Below are 13,557 nucleotides of genomic sequence, written 5' to 3'. Positions count from 1 at the left end.
GGGCGCAGGTGGGCGTTATTTGATTGACGGAGGGCTCTACTTATGACTGGTAGCGGGGGCTGGTCCGTGACGTCCGGGAGGTAGGACCTAGCGGAGGCGGGGCCGAATGAAGTAAATGGTAATGAAGGGTTGGGTCTCACTTAGTGGGCGGTGTTTGATGGACAGTTGGCCTTGCCAATTGAAAGTGGCCACTGATGCCCAATGGGAAATTAGAAAGTCAGAGGCGGGGCAGGGAGGGCGGGGTAAACTAAGTACCGAGGTGCGGAGGGAGCCGGGCTGGGCGGGAGAGCGGTGATTGACAAGACTCCCAGCAAACTGGGAGGCGCAAGAGGGTGCGCGGCATCCTAGTGGGTGGGAGCTGGAGGCGGGGATCCCTGAGGGGCGGGGAAGGACTAGGGGGCTGGGAGGGGGTTGCAGAAGGAGCTGAGCGGCTGCTGCTCAATGGCGGAAAAGCAGCCGGTGCTCTGACTGCCTGGTTCCCCTAGCAGTTGCGGGGGAGTTTCCTGCCGGCGCTGCTGGAGTCTCTGATTCTCAGGGTTTGGTCGTTGGAAGATGCTCCAGAGAGACGAGGCTGCGGCGGAGGAGGTGGCGGCGGCCGAATCGGCAACGGCGCTAGGGTGGAGAGAAGGCGGCAGCGGCGGCGGCGGCGGCGTGAGGGGCCCGGCGGTGTAAGCAGCCCCGGAGGCGGCGGAGGTGGTGGTCGAGACCCCGAGGGGGAAGCGGCAGCTGAGGCAGGGTCGCGCCTCCGTTGGAAACTTGGGCTGAGTACCGCGGGGGGCTCCGCGGCGGGCGCTAGCGAGGCGCCCTAGATCAATCCTCCCTCCTTTGCCTCAGGTAAGGCCGCCCGGCGCCCCGGCGGAGGGGAAGCGGCTGACCAGCAGTGCCTCCGAGGCCCCGGGCCCCGGGCCGGTTTTCGCGGTACCACCAAGCCGCGGCCGGGGCCTCTGTCCTAACGAATCCTCGCCACTTGCCCCGCTGCCCTGGAGCCTAGGGAGGGGAACGCCGGGCCTGGCTCTCGGGTAGGCCCTTTTCCCGGCAGCCGCCTCCGCTCGGCTGAGGGCTGGGAGAGGCGCGGGGAGAGAATGGGAGTCTGCTCGAACGCCTAGAAGCTAATTGATTTCCCCTTCCCTCCGCTTCAGTCTGCAAGCGTCTCTTTCACACGAAAGCCCTGGGGCTCCCCAAGCCTTGGCTCGACTCTTCCTGGTGCATGCACTGTTTGAAAACACTGCCTTTTCCCATTCGTTTCCTCATCAGCTTCTGCCCTGCGCTGCGCTCCACTTCACTTCCTTATTAAATCGTCCTTCTCTCCTTGCTGTCTATGCGTTCTGCCCTCGCTTTCCCTTCTTTATGGCTTTAAATCGTGTGTTTCTCTTCTCATCGTACTCCGGCATCTCTTGCCTGCCTTCCCCAGCACCATCCTTTTCGGATGTCATTCCTAACACTGAAGTTCTTAATTGAAACTGCCACTTACTGTCAGTACCCCAAATCTACCGGAGCCCCATGAAGAGTATAGACTGACTAGCCTTACGTGGTAGATCAGTTTTTTATACTTTAAGCCTAACAGCCTTAAAAAATTTGTATTATTAAACGTACTGTGTGAAAATAATACTGAAAATAATTTTTTAAATGAAGGGCTCAGTGAGTGCTGGGAATAGTTATTTCTTCATTTTTAAAAATTGCATGACCTCTCATGTCAGATTTAGCAGATCTGGGACGTTTGCCCATCTTACTTGGCAAAAAAAAAAAAAAAAATGCTTCTTAAGCATTTGATAGCAGCCCAAATTCATCAATATTCAATTTCTTCTGAGAACAACTTGAAAGCTTTTTTAAGGAGAGACTTTATATTAGTAACTAGGAAGCTGTTTTGATAAAGTCACAGTTAAAGAGCTTTTAAATTAGGTTCCACATGTTTAATGTATCGTAAAGTTGGCAGGCATGTTGTAAAAGGATTATTTAGGAATTTGAGTAGTCTTAGTGTTATGTAGCTATTTTCGGAAAAACATTCTTTTTCTGTTAACAAACGTTTACAACTACGGTGATGTGAGAATTACTGAGGTTTATTGTGGGATTAACACAGGAACTGTCTTTATTTGAGCTACTGCATGGGTGAAGAAGTGGTAAATTGTTCAGGGTGGACAGTGTAAGTCACAGTATGTTCTAGGAGGTGGAGAAACATGCCATGGACACTGAATGTTAATAGATGTTATTTCATTTACTTTCTCTGTTGTGCAATAGCAAAGTTCCTATTGTTGGCTTACTTTTAAATAGAGCATTTCTGAGTAAATAGTGAGACAAGTTATTCTAATTATGATAGTCTTTTCCAAGTGTACAGGCCTTTTAAAAATATAGTTGAAGTAATGGTAATTTTTTTTAAGGAAATGTTTTTGTAGGTCTGCTAAATGGACAGTGTGTTGTTCTAATCGAAATTTTAAAATTAAGTAGAACAGTATTTTTTAGTCAACAGATTTTCTTTCAGGGATAATCTTTCTTCTGTGCTGCTTCTCTCAATGTCTTCTTTGTCTTTTTTTTTCTCCCTTAACAGTCGTTGTGCTTTCGCCTCTTCATTTGTTTTTGCTCTCATAAAGTCTTATAACAGTTTCTGCGGCCGTCCTTTGTGTTATTGTATATTAGCATGCAGTGGTATTTTTACTTGAGCTTTCATACTTTAAGATTTCCCCAGTTTCTAGTACGTTATCCTTTGGATTTGTTGATGTGATTATTCTCTTTGAAGTGACCAGCAGAGCTTTCAACACCGTTTTCTTACACTGGGTATCTGATTTCTGTGAAGACTCTAGGAATAGGTGAAAGGCCTTTTCAGTTTAGTCATGTCAGTAAATACTGTTTTATGTTAGTAATTCACCTAATTACTAAATTCTTTAAGATTACATCATCTAAAGGAATGGTGTAGTGTCCCAAGTAGCTGTTCTTCTAAGAACAGCTCATTCACAGGTTGGCAAGGTCAAAAAAAGTGGCTCTTGTTGAAAGTTACCTTTTCCTATAGCAAACATTTTTAATGGAATCTTTTGAATTAAAATACGATGCTGATTATGTCTTGGCAGTGTTGGAAAAGTAGAATTTGCCACAGTATCACTTAGTGATTATGGTGATTTATTAAAAAGAGGCTATATAGGCCAGGTGCGGTGGCTCACACCTGTAATCCCAGCACGTTGGGAGGCTGAGGTGGGCAGATCACTTGAGGTCAGGAGTTCGAAACCAGCCTGGCCAACATGGTGAAACCCCATGTCCACAAAAATTATCTGGGCAGGGTGGCATGTGCTTGTAATCCTGGCTACTCAGGAGGTTGAGGCAGGAGAATCACTTGAACTCCGAAGGTGGAGGTTGCAGTGAGCTGAGTTTGTGCCACTGCGCTCCAGCCTGGGTGACAGAGTGAGACTTTCAAAAAAAAATAAAAAAAATAAGGCTTTCATGAATATTTTTATATTACATATAACTATTTTAAAGTATTTCGTGACATTACCTAGCATAGAAAGTAGTTTAGTAGTGTAATTCTTTTTAAAATGCAACATATGATATTTTATATTTTCTGTGAAATATGGCTTTCACAATTCACTAGTTTTGTTTTGTTTTGTTTTGTTTCTTGAGATGGAGTCTTGCTTGTCACCAGACTGAAGTGCAGTGGTGCAGCGGCACAATCTCAGCTCACTGCATCCTCCACCCTCCGGGTTCAAGTGATTCTCCTGTCTCAGCCTCCGTAGTAGCTGGGACTACAAGCGCACACCACCATGCCCAGCTAATTTTTGTATTTTTTTAGTAGAGACGAGATTTCACCATGTGGCCAGGATGGTCTCGATCTCTTGACCTTGTGATCCTCCCACCTGGCCTTCCAAAAAGCGCTGGGATTACAGGCATGAGCCACACTGAGCCACCAGCCCACAATTCACTGATTTTAATAAAAATTAGTCAGCAAAGAAATAACCGATGAAATCGGAATAATAAAAGTTTTTTTTAATCCAAAATTCTAATAGCAAAATTTAATCAAGTAATAGTATAAAGTGTGAAGTCATGATTAATGGTAAGATAATCTTTGGGAGTATAATATTCCTGGATTTCCAGTTATTTTTCACATTGTACCTGATTCTTTTTGTTTTCCCTTTGGTGAACTAATTTCAGAATTGGAATGAAATGGAATTATGCTATTTATATTAGCAGCTTTAAAGTTTTATTGTAAAATGTATCTTATACATTAACAGAATTGATGATTGAGAGGACTGACATTTCACTATCCTATAACGTTCACTATCCTACCTTCAAACTTTGATGGTAAACGTCTTTGGGAAGTATTTAATTTTTATGGTTTGTAGTTGGCTGTCATAAAAATTGCAAAATTACAGAACTTGTTATCAGCTTGTAGTGGCTGATGTAACAAGAGCAGGTGAAGAAAAAGGTACTACGTGAGCTTCATCTGTATTTTTTTCTTTGTTTTTGTTGGTGAGGCTTATTTACATCAATGCCTTGAGTTAAAAAAATAGGTTTTCATCTTTTGAACTAAGTTAACCATGCTAATGTCTTTGATTAACCATTTTATAATCTTTTTGCAAACAAAATGTTTCTAGGCCAGGCGCAGTGGCTCACGCCTGTCCTAACATTTTGGGAAGCTGAGGCAGGTGGATTGTTTGAGACCAGGAGTTTGAGACCAGCCTGAGGAACATAGCAAGACCCTGTTTCTACAAAAAATAAAGTTAGCTGGACATTGTGGTGTGCGCTTGTGGTTAGTTACTTGGGAGGTTGAGATGGGAGGATTGCTAGAGCCAGGGAGATCAAAGCTGCAGTGAGCTGTGATCACACCAGGTTACTCCAGCCTAGGCAACAGAGCAAAACCATGCCTCTATTTTTTAAAAAATTCTGAGTGTGATTTAATCTTTTTCTGTCAATTTGATTTAAGAAGATTGACACTTTCGAACATTCCATCTGTATTCCTTTTTTAAAAGACTACCTTAAAGACTAACAAGTGTGACCAGGCGCTTTGGCTCACGCTTGTAATCCCAGCACTTTGGGAGGCCAAGGCGGGCGGATCAGTTGAGACCAGCCTGCCCTGGCCAACATGGTGAAACCCTGTGTCTACTAAAAATACAAAAATTAGCCAGGTGTACTGGCAGGCCAAAAAAGACTGCAGACCAGATAGTTGAATTGCTTTATGATAAAAAAGAACCTTTTACTAAATTCTTGATGATGTTATGAAGTTTTCCAGAAGTTGATCAATATAGTATATACATTTCTCAGACTATTTAAAGATTTTGAGATTTAGTTTTTAGTAACATAATACATAACATCATAGGAAACATACATACTGTATGATAACTCATATACTTTTTGCTTTTTAATTTTCTTTTTTTTTTAAAATTTCTTTTTTGTCTCTCAGGATCTCACACTTTTTAGTTTTCATTCACATTACAGGGTGCTTTATTTCTCCCCTTCCGTTAACTTTAATAGCAACCATTGACACTTTACTTCTGAATTATGGTAAATTATGACACAAAAGAGTTCTCAGGTACCTTTTTTCTTTTTGTTTTACTATTGCTAACTTGTGACCACATCTACAATATCTTGTTATTACTTGACATAACATATACCTTTTGTAATAATACTCTTCATGGCTGGGCACAGTGGTTCATGCCTGTAATTCCATTATGTTGAGAGAACAAGGTTGGTGAATCACTTGAGGTCAGGAGTTCGAGACTAGCGTGGCCAACATGGTGAAACCCTGTCTCTACCAAAAAATAGGTGGACATGGTGGCACACACCTGTAGTCCCAGCTACTCGGAGGCTGAGGTGGAGAATTGCTTGTACCCTAGAGGTGGAGGTTGCAGTGAGTCAAAATCACGCCACTGCACTGCAGCCTGGGCAACAGAGTGAGACCCTGTCTCAAAACAAAACAAAACAAAACAAAACAAAAATAATAATACTCTTGTAATAACTTGTTTAACTGCAAGAACCTTGTAGTTTACTCAGTTGCAGTATTTTAATTTGTTCATATGTTATACATTTGACATGGTTTGTAACATTTAAAACACACTCTACTAATTTAAAACTTTTCATTTATTACATAGTTTAATATTATCTTGCTAAATGTAAAATGGATTCAAAGTTTTCTTTTGATGAATGTTGAAGTATCATCAAGATTATATTTTTTAGCTTTAAAAATTAATATATTTTTGTTTCTTGAAAATTTAAAATCTTAAAGTTCAGAAACGTAACATTTCTTGGAAAATTGTTTTGCATCCTTAGGAACAAAAGAAGATCCAGTTAAATCCAATCTGATACTTAGAGGAGACAAACTTTGGAAGCCATCTATTGACTATTAAGGAACTTAACTTTTAGAGATGGTACCAATTACTGTTAGTGATATAGGGAGGATAAGACCTGTCTCTAGAATTGCTGTGATTATTGTCTACGTAGAACATCCTTCACTTCAGAATTGGTTGTGAATGAAAAGTACATTTGTGTGCTAGAAATTGGAAGAAAAAACTTGTCTTATATAGAAAACTTTTAAAATGCGGTTATATTATCAAGTAGAATCAAATGTGTAATATACAAGAAAATAAAACAAATGAGTAAGTGTTGTTTGGTTGGAGGTACATGCTTGAGAAGAAGTAGATTTGATAAAGAATATATAATTCGTAAGAGTCTGAAGGCTCGCAAAGCAAGTTTAAGCTTGAGTAATGCAACTGATTTTTAAATCTAATTGCATTTTATTTTCTTGATGTGTAGGTATCAAGAGCACTCCTCACATTGAAAAGGGATAGTTAATGGATGTTCTTATGAGTAGGAGAATCTAGGAGTGTTAGTATCTGGGCAGTGTTTTTCTTTTCCCTTGTTCTGACTAAAGCATTTATCTCTGAGGTGGGGAAATGGCATTATCTGTTTAACACAGGTGGACCTTCTTAGTCCCTTAAAAAGAGCATGTAATTCATTCAAAGCACTCCAAATGTTAGTCTATATGGGAGATTTGGTTAAGGTTTTGGAGGTGCTCTGCTTTTGTTTACTCTGAGCTACCAAACCCACTGAGAAGTAAAGAATTCAGAATAGTCGGGCCGGGCGCGGTGGCTCAAGCCTGTAATCCCAGCACTTTGGGAGGCCGAGGCGGGTGGATCACGAGGTCAAGAGATTGAGCCCATCCTGGTCAACACGGTGAAACCCCGTCTCTACTAAAAATACAAAAATTAGCTGGGCGTGGTGGCGCATGCCTGTAATCCCAGCTACCCAGGAGGCTGAGGCAGGAGAATTGCCTGAACCCAGGAGGCGGAGGTTGCGGTGAGCCGAGATCGCGCCATTGCACTCCAGCCTGGGTAACAAGAGCGAAACTCCGTCCCAAAAAAAAAAAAAAGAATTCAGAATAGTCTAATAATTTTTAGTCTGTAGCCAATTCATATGTTCATTGAGTGCCTTCTGTATGCAAAGGCACCATTTCATGCTGTTATCTGAACAAAACAGACCTAATCCCAAATCCTTGCCCTTCTTGATCTTGCATTCTGGTAGCCAACAACTCCCTAGTTTACATTAAAGCTGAACTCCTTATGTGGCTGGCTTTAAAACTTGAGTGGAAAATTTGGGGTGTGTGTTTTCTACACTAAATTTAAAAGCTGTGATTAGAGCTTTACTGTTTTTAATAAAAGGAAAGGAAGAGATTTTCTGTAATTGGATAAAAACTAGACTGAAAAGAGGAAAGGGGAAATATTGTTGTACCTTAGAGAAAGATATTGGTTTAAGATGAAAAGATGACCCAGAGAGAGAAAAAGATCCCTGAGTCAGGCAGACATGAGGGAAGTCTGGGGGCTTCAGGTGTTTTTTTTTACCGTACAATCTTGGGATAGATGAGTTCCTGGAAAGGAGGATGGGAGTAAAGGTGGAACAATGGAAGAAGGTGAACAGGATTTTTTAAGTCTGATTTAAATAATTGGGATGTACCTATAAAATATATGTTGTCATTTGTGTTTAAAAAACTTTCTGTTCTTATGTGAGTGTAGCTGAAGGATTAGTGGTTGAACAATAGTGCCTGGTGATATTGTCACAGATTTGTAATGGATACTTTTATTCCCATAGCAAAGATGACTAATGAGCCAGTTTGGTTTATTGTGCTCAACTTGGTCTGTGTATTTATCACTACTTCTCCTTCCATAGCTTTGTTGTGTTACTTAATGTCGTGCCTTTGTTTTTTCTGCATATGAGATTGTCATGTTGCACTTAGATGTGTGAAGCAAGTGCTTAGTTTTTGCTTTCTGTTCTTTCTATTGCTTTCCTATTGACGAACCAGTTTGGTAAAGAGGCCTATTAAGCATAAAAGATCTTTCATCTTTTTGTTCTTATTTTAATGCTTGGCCGTCTTTTGCTTTCGTTTCATTTTTTTCATTCATTTGCTAAAGTGAATAAAGACTGATTTTTTAAATTTTAAAGCAAATCAATTTGCATTTATTTCAGTACCTCAATATAAAAATGAATGTTAGTTCTATTTATGACTTAAGAGTCCTCATTTATTATGCCCAAATATGCCTTCAGATTACTAGTTTCTTTGTATTTGTGTGTGTGGGTATTTTTGTTATTTATTTATTTTTTCATATGATGTCTTGCTCTGTTGCCCAGGTTGGAGTACAGTGGTGCAGTCTTGGCTCACTGCAGCTTTCGCCTCCTGGTTCAAGTGATTCTCATGCCTCAGCCTCCCTAGTAGCTGGGATTACAGACCTGCGTCACCATGCCCAGCTAAGTTTGTATTTTTAGTGCAGACAGGGTTTCGCCATGTTGGCCATGCTGGTCTCAAACTCCTGACCTCAGGTGATCTGCCTATCTCGGCCTTCCAAAGTTCTGGGATTACAGGCGTGAGCCACCATGCCCAGCCTAGCTTTGTTTTTAATGTATTTTTATAACTCTGTTACTTTATCAAAATGCTGATGTACAAAAGAACTTGAATTTTTGGAATATGTTAAATGTAGTACTATAATTCAGACCAGATTCATTAAGTTGTTCAACATTTAGCCATCTATCTTAGATGGAAAAATAACCAAAAACAACCTTACTTGAATTTTAAAAAATTATCTCTTGTAACTGATTTTGTTTATATAGTCTAACATTTTATTAAATCTTTGGTGGTTGGTCGTCCTAAACTTAGGGAAACTGAGTTTATTTCTATTCAGCTGTTCTAGAGTGTTTTGAATTGCAATGTGAAAGTGAAATAACTTTTGTTTTGTTTTTGAGATGGAGTTTCGCTCTTGTTGTCCAGGCTGGATTGCAATGGCACAATCTTGGCTCACTGCAACCCCTGGCTCCCAGGTTCAAGCGATTCTCCTATCTCAGCCTCCCGAGTAGCTGGGATTATAGGCATACACCACCACGCCTGGCTAATTTTTGTATTTTTAAGAGACGGGGTTTATCCATGTTAGTCAAGTTGGTCTCAAACTCCCGACCTCGGGTGATCTGCCTGCCTCGGCCTCCCAAAGTGCTGGCATTACAGGCATGAGCCACTGCGCCCAGCCGTGAAATAACTTTTAGCTTAATGTGTAATATATGTAATTGTTTTCAGTTATGCCCCTCCCACCCTCCTTTTTAATAAATGCTAACTCTAGTTTGTAAGGGCAGATTTGGAAAGATTAGTAATGATATTGACTTGCATTGTTCTTCTTACTCTACATCTTGAATCTTCCCAGTGACATGGGTTTATATTTAAGTTCAGGTTACTTACCCTTCAGTGTGCTTTTGCTTTGAGTTGCTTTTTCTGCCTGTGTCTTTGCTTACTTAATTTTTATTTAAGTACAGTGTGGCCACCAAGCTTATAAACACAGGTGGATATACAGTAGTTGTATATTGATGTTGCATTATAGAATATGTTAAAATAATATCTATGTTGGCCAGGCGTGGTGGCTCCCTTTGGGAGGCAGTGGTGGGCAGCACTTTGGGAGGTGGAGGCTGGCAGATCACCTGAGGTCAGGAGATTGAGATCATCCTGGCCAACTTGGTGAAACACTGTCTCTACTAAAAATACAAAAATTAGTCAGGCGTGGTGCTGCACGCCTGTAGTCCCAGCTACTCAGGAGGCTGAGGCAGAGGAACTACTTGAACACAGGAGGTGGAGGTTGCTGTGAGCCTAATGTAAAGGAGTAGTGATAGTTAATTATAGAGAACCAGCTGGAATCACATTGAATATGTGTTTTTAAGAGGACTGAAAACAATCTAACAAGGTAAAAATAAGTTTGGTGTTTAATGGTTGTCAGATGTTTTGGCTAAAAAAAGTTCAGGAGATGCTAGACAGCAACAGTTTAAGTTGTGTATTTGAAAGATGGTGAGAGGGGTTGTCCCTATGGTAATGATACTGGTTTTGTTTATCAAATGTGAATGAAGTATCTTCTCAACGGATTTAGAGAAATATTTCTGAATTGTTGCTACTCTATGCCTGCAGGTAATACTGTAGGATGCTTAGCACTGTTTATAAGTGTATCAAGTGTAAGAAGCCTTTATACTTAGAGTGGGTTATCTTTTTGGGAAAAGGAGGATAGTGATTGGAACGTTGACTCGAAAGTCATAGTCTGGGATTTGAATCCCTGCTCCTATACATAGACAGGTTACCTACCGTTGGGTAGGTTACTTAATGTTTCTAAACTTCAGTTTTCTCATTTATAAAGTGAGAATGTTCATAAGATTGTTGGGTTGCGATAATCCACGTAAAATAGAGACTGGCACATTATAATGAGTAACCTTTATTGAGTGCTTTCTATTGCTGTTAATACTATTAATACTGCTGCTATTATATTACTAAATGATATATGGTAAGTTGAAAGAGTACTGAAACTTGGGAACAGAAGACTGTTTGTGGTTCCCACTCAACCTTTTAATGGTTCTGTGGCATGTGTGCTTACTCTTTCTAGGATTTAGTAGCCTTAACCTGCAATCTTAACATTTTTATCAGGGTTAAGGAAGAAGCCTGGACCGTATGATATCTTGAGATTCTTTTGACTCTAAAATCAAGAGTTCTGTTCTAAGATCCTCATTTTCTACCAGTATTAGTCACATAAAGGCAATAACTGTATTAGTTTTGTATGCTGATTTATCCATGTGTCTATATTGTATTCGACAAATATTAGCTGAATAAATGAGTAAATAAGCTAAACAGCATCTTTTAGGGAGAGAAAAGGAGTAGGGCAGAGATCCCCAGCCTTTTTGGCAACAGGGACCAGTTTTATGGAAGAGTTTTTTCCATGGATGGAGTGAGGGTTTCAGGATGATTCAAGCACATTACATTTATTGTGCACTTTATTTCTATTATTATTATATTGTAATATATAATGAAATAATTATGCAATTTACCATAATGTAAAATCAGTAGGAGCCCTGATGTTGTTTTCCTGCAACTAGATGGTCCCATCTGAGGGTAATAGGAGGCAATGACTGATCATCAGGCATTAGATTCTCATAAAGTGTGTGCAACCTAGACCTCTTGCATGCTCAGTTCACTGTAGGGTTCACACTCCTGTAAGAGTCTAGTGCTGCCACTGATCTGACAGGAGGTGGAGCTCAGGCAATAATGCCAGCAATGGGGAGCGGCTCTAAGTACAGATGAAGGTTCACTTGCTTGCCTACTGCTCACTTCCTGTGCACCCTGGTTCCCAACAGGCCATGGAGGGTACTGGTCTATGGCCTGGGCGTTGGGGATTCCTAGAGTAGGGGATAGGAAGAGGGAAGAAGATGGTTGTTGAATATATGTTGTAGTGAGCTGAGATTGTGCCACTGCACTCCAGCCTGGGCGACAGAGTGAGACTCTGTCTCAAAATAAATAGATAAATTAAAAATAAATGAATGAACATAAATTTTCTTCTATTCATTTTTGTTTAGTCAATAAACATTGTCTATAGGCATTAATCGCTTTGGAGAATAATGATAATTCAAAGTATCTATCTTGTCTTGTGGTTTTTGCCTTTTGTCTTCATTTTTAGAAATCATGTTTAAAAAGAAAAAATACCAGGGTCATGAACTTTTGGAGAATTTATTTTGGGTAGATTTTGATATTTAACCTTGAGAACTCTGGGGGAGACATAGGACTATTTTAATATTGGGGGGAAGAGTAACAAATTTAATAAATTATAAGTAATCCCATACTGGATTTTTTTTTTTTTTTGAGACGGAGTTTCACTCTTGCTACCCAGGCTGGAGTGCCAATGGTGCGATCTCGGCTCACCACAACCTCCGCCTCCTGGGTTCAGGCAATTCTCCTGCCTCAGCCTCCTGAGTAGCTGGGATTACAGGCACGTGCCACCATGCCCAGCTAATGTTTTTTGTATTTTTAGTAGAGACGGGGTTTCACCATGTTGACCAGGATGGTCTCGATCTCTTGACCTCATGATCCACCCACCTCGGCCTCCCAAAGTGCTGGGATTACAGGCTTGAGCCACTGCGCCCGGCCGTCATACTGGATTTTTTGCTTTTTAATATGAAAAATTTTAATGCTGCAAAACATTATACTACACTGAGTGCCTATATACCCATCACCTAAATTCAACAGTATTTTGTGTTTTCGCTTGTCTTAGTTTGGGCTGCTGTGAGAGAATACCATAGACTGGTGGCTTATAAAAAACAAGTATATTTGTTACAATTCTGAAAGTTTCTAGATGAAGGTGCTGGAAGATCTGGCATCTGATGAGGGCTATCTTTCTGGTTTGCACATGGTGGACAGAGCTAGAGAGCTCTCCGGGGTCCTTTTTATAAGGGCCTTAATGGTATTCAGGAAGGCTCCAACCTGATGACCAAATAAAGGCCCCACCTTATATCACATTGGGGGTTAGGATTTTAACATATAAATTGTGGGGGAGGGCACAGATTCAATCTATAACATTGCAATATGAGCCATTTAGAAATAAATTATAGATGTCATGTCACTTTACTCCTAAATAAAAAGTATGAATCTCCAAAAAATGATTTTCCACTATACCTGCAAAATTATCATACCTGACGAAATTAATTCCCCAATTCATCTGATCTAAAATCCATATTCAGACTTCCTCAACTGGGCAAAAAGAAAAAAAAATGTCTTATATAGTTTTACCCCCTCCAAACCAAAGTCTTTGAAGGATTGTGCGTTTTATCGTGTTTGTTATTGCGTCTCTATTCTCTTACAAATTTAAACACTCAAATGATTTTCTCTCTCTCTCTTTTTTTTTTTTTTAAATAGACATGGGGTTTCTCCATGTTGGCCAGACTGGTCTTGAACTCCTGACCTCAGGTGATCCACCCACCTCGGCCTCCCAAAGTGCTGGGATTACAGGCATGAGCCACCGCGCCTGGCTGATTTTCTCTTTTTGAAGGCACCAATTATCTTGTAAAGTGTCCTGTATTCAGAATTTGTCTGATTATTTCTTTGAGATTTTGTTTAAAATCTCAAACTTCTTAAAACAGTTTCTTCTTAAAACAGTTTAAGAAGACAAAAACTTATTTTTTTGTCTTCTTAAACTGTTAAGTTAGATCTAATGACTGATAAATTTAGGTTAACCATTTTGGCCAGCATAGTTTATAGGTGATACTGCTTCATATTATATCAGAGGCACAAAATGCCTGACTTTT

At 40.3% G+C, this 13,557-nt stretch overlaps 1 protein-coding gene across 3 annotated transcripts in view; it reads left to right on the top strand.

The window, feature by feature from the left end:
• Window positions 1–341: 341 nt before the first annotated feature.
• Window positions 342–13,557, top strand: part of PPM1B (protein phosphatase, Mg2+/Mn2+ dependent 1B) — a 75,675-nt gene continuing 62,459 nt past the window's right edge. For all 3 annotated transcript variants that reach the window (XM_017544845.2, XM_017544846.1, XM_017544844.1), the window contains exon 1: window positions 342–834. The gene's annotated coding sequence lies outside the window, so the exon portion shown is untranslated. The remainder of the gene's footprint in view (window positions 835–13,557) is intronic.

Source organism: Cebus imitator, unplaced genomic scaffold (assembly GCF_001604975.1).
Source record: "Cebus imitator isolate Cc_AM_T3 unplaced genomic scaffold, Cebus_imitator-1.0 Scaffold172, whole genome shotgun sequence".
Lineage (NCBI taxonomy): Eukaryota > Metazoa > Chordata > Mammalia > Primates > Cebidae > Cebus > Cebus imitator.
Note: the sequence above shows the minus strand (reverse complement) of the source record. Positions and strands in the feature narration are given on the sequence as shown.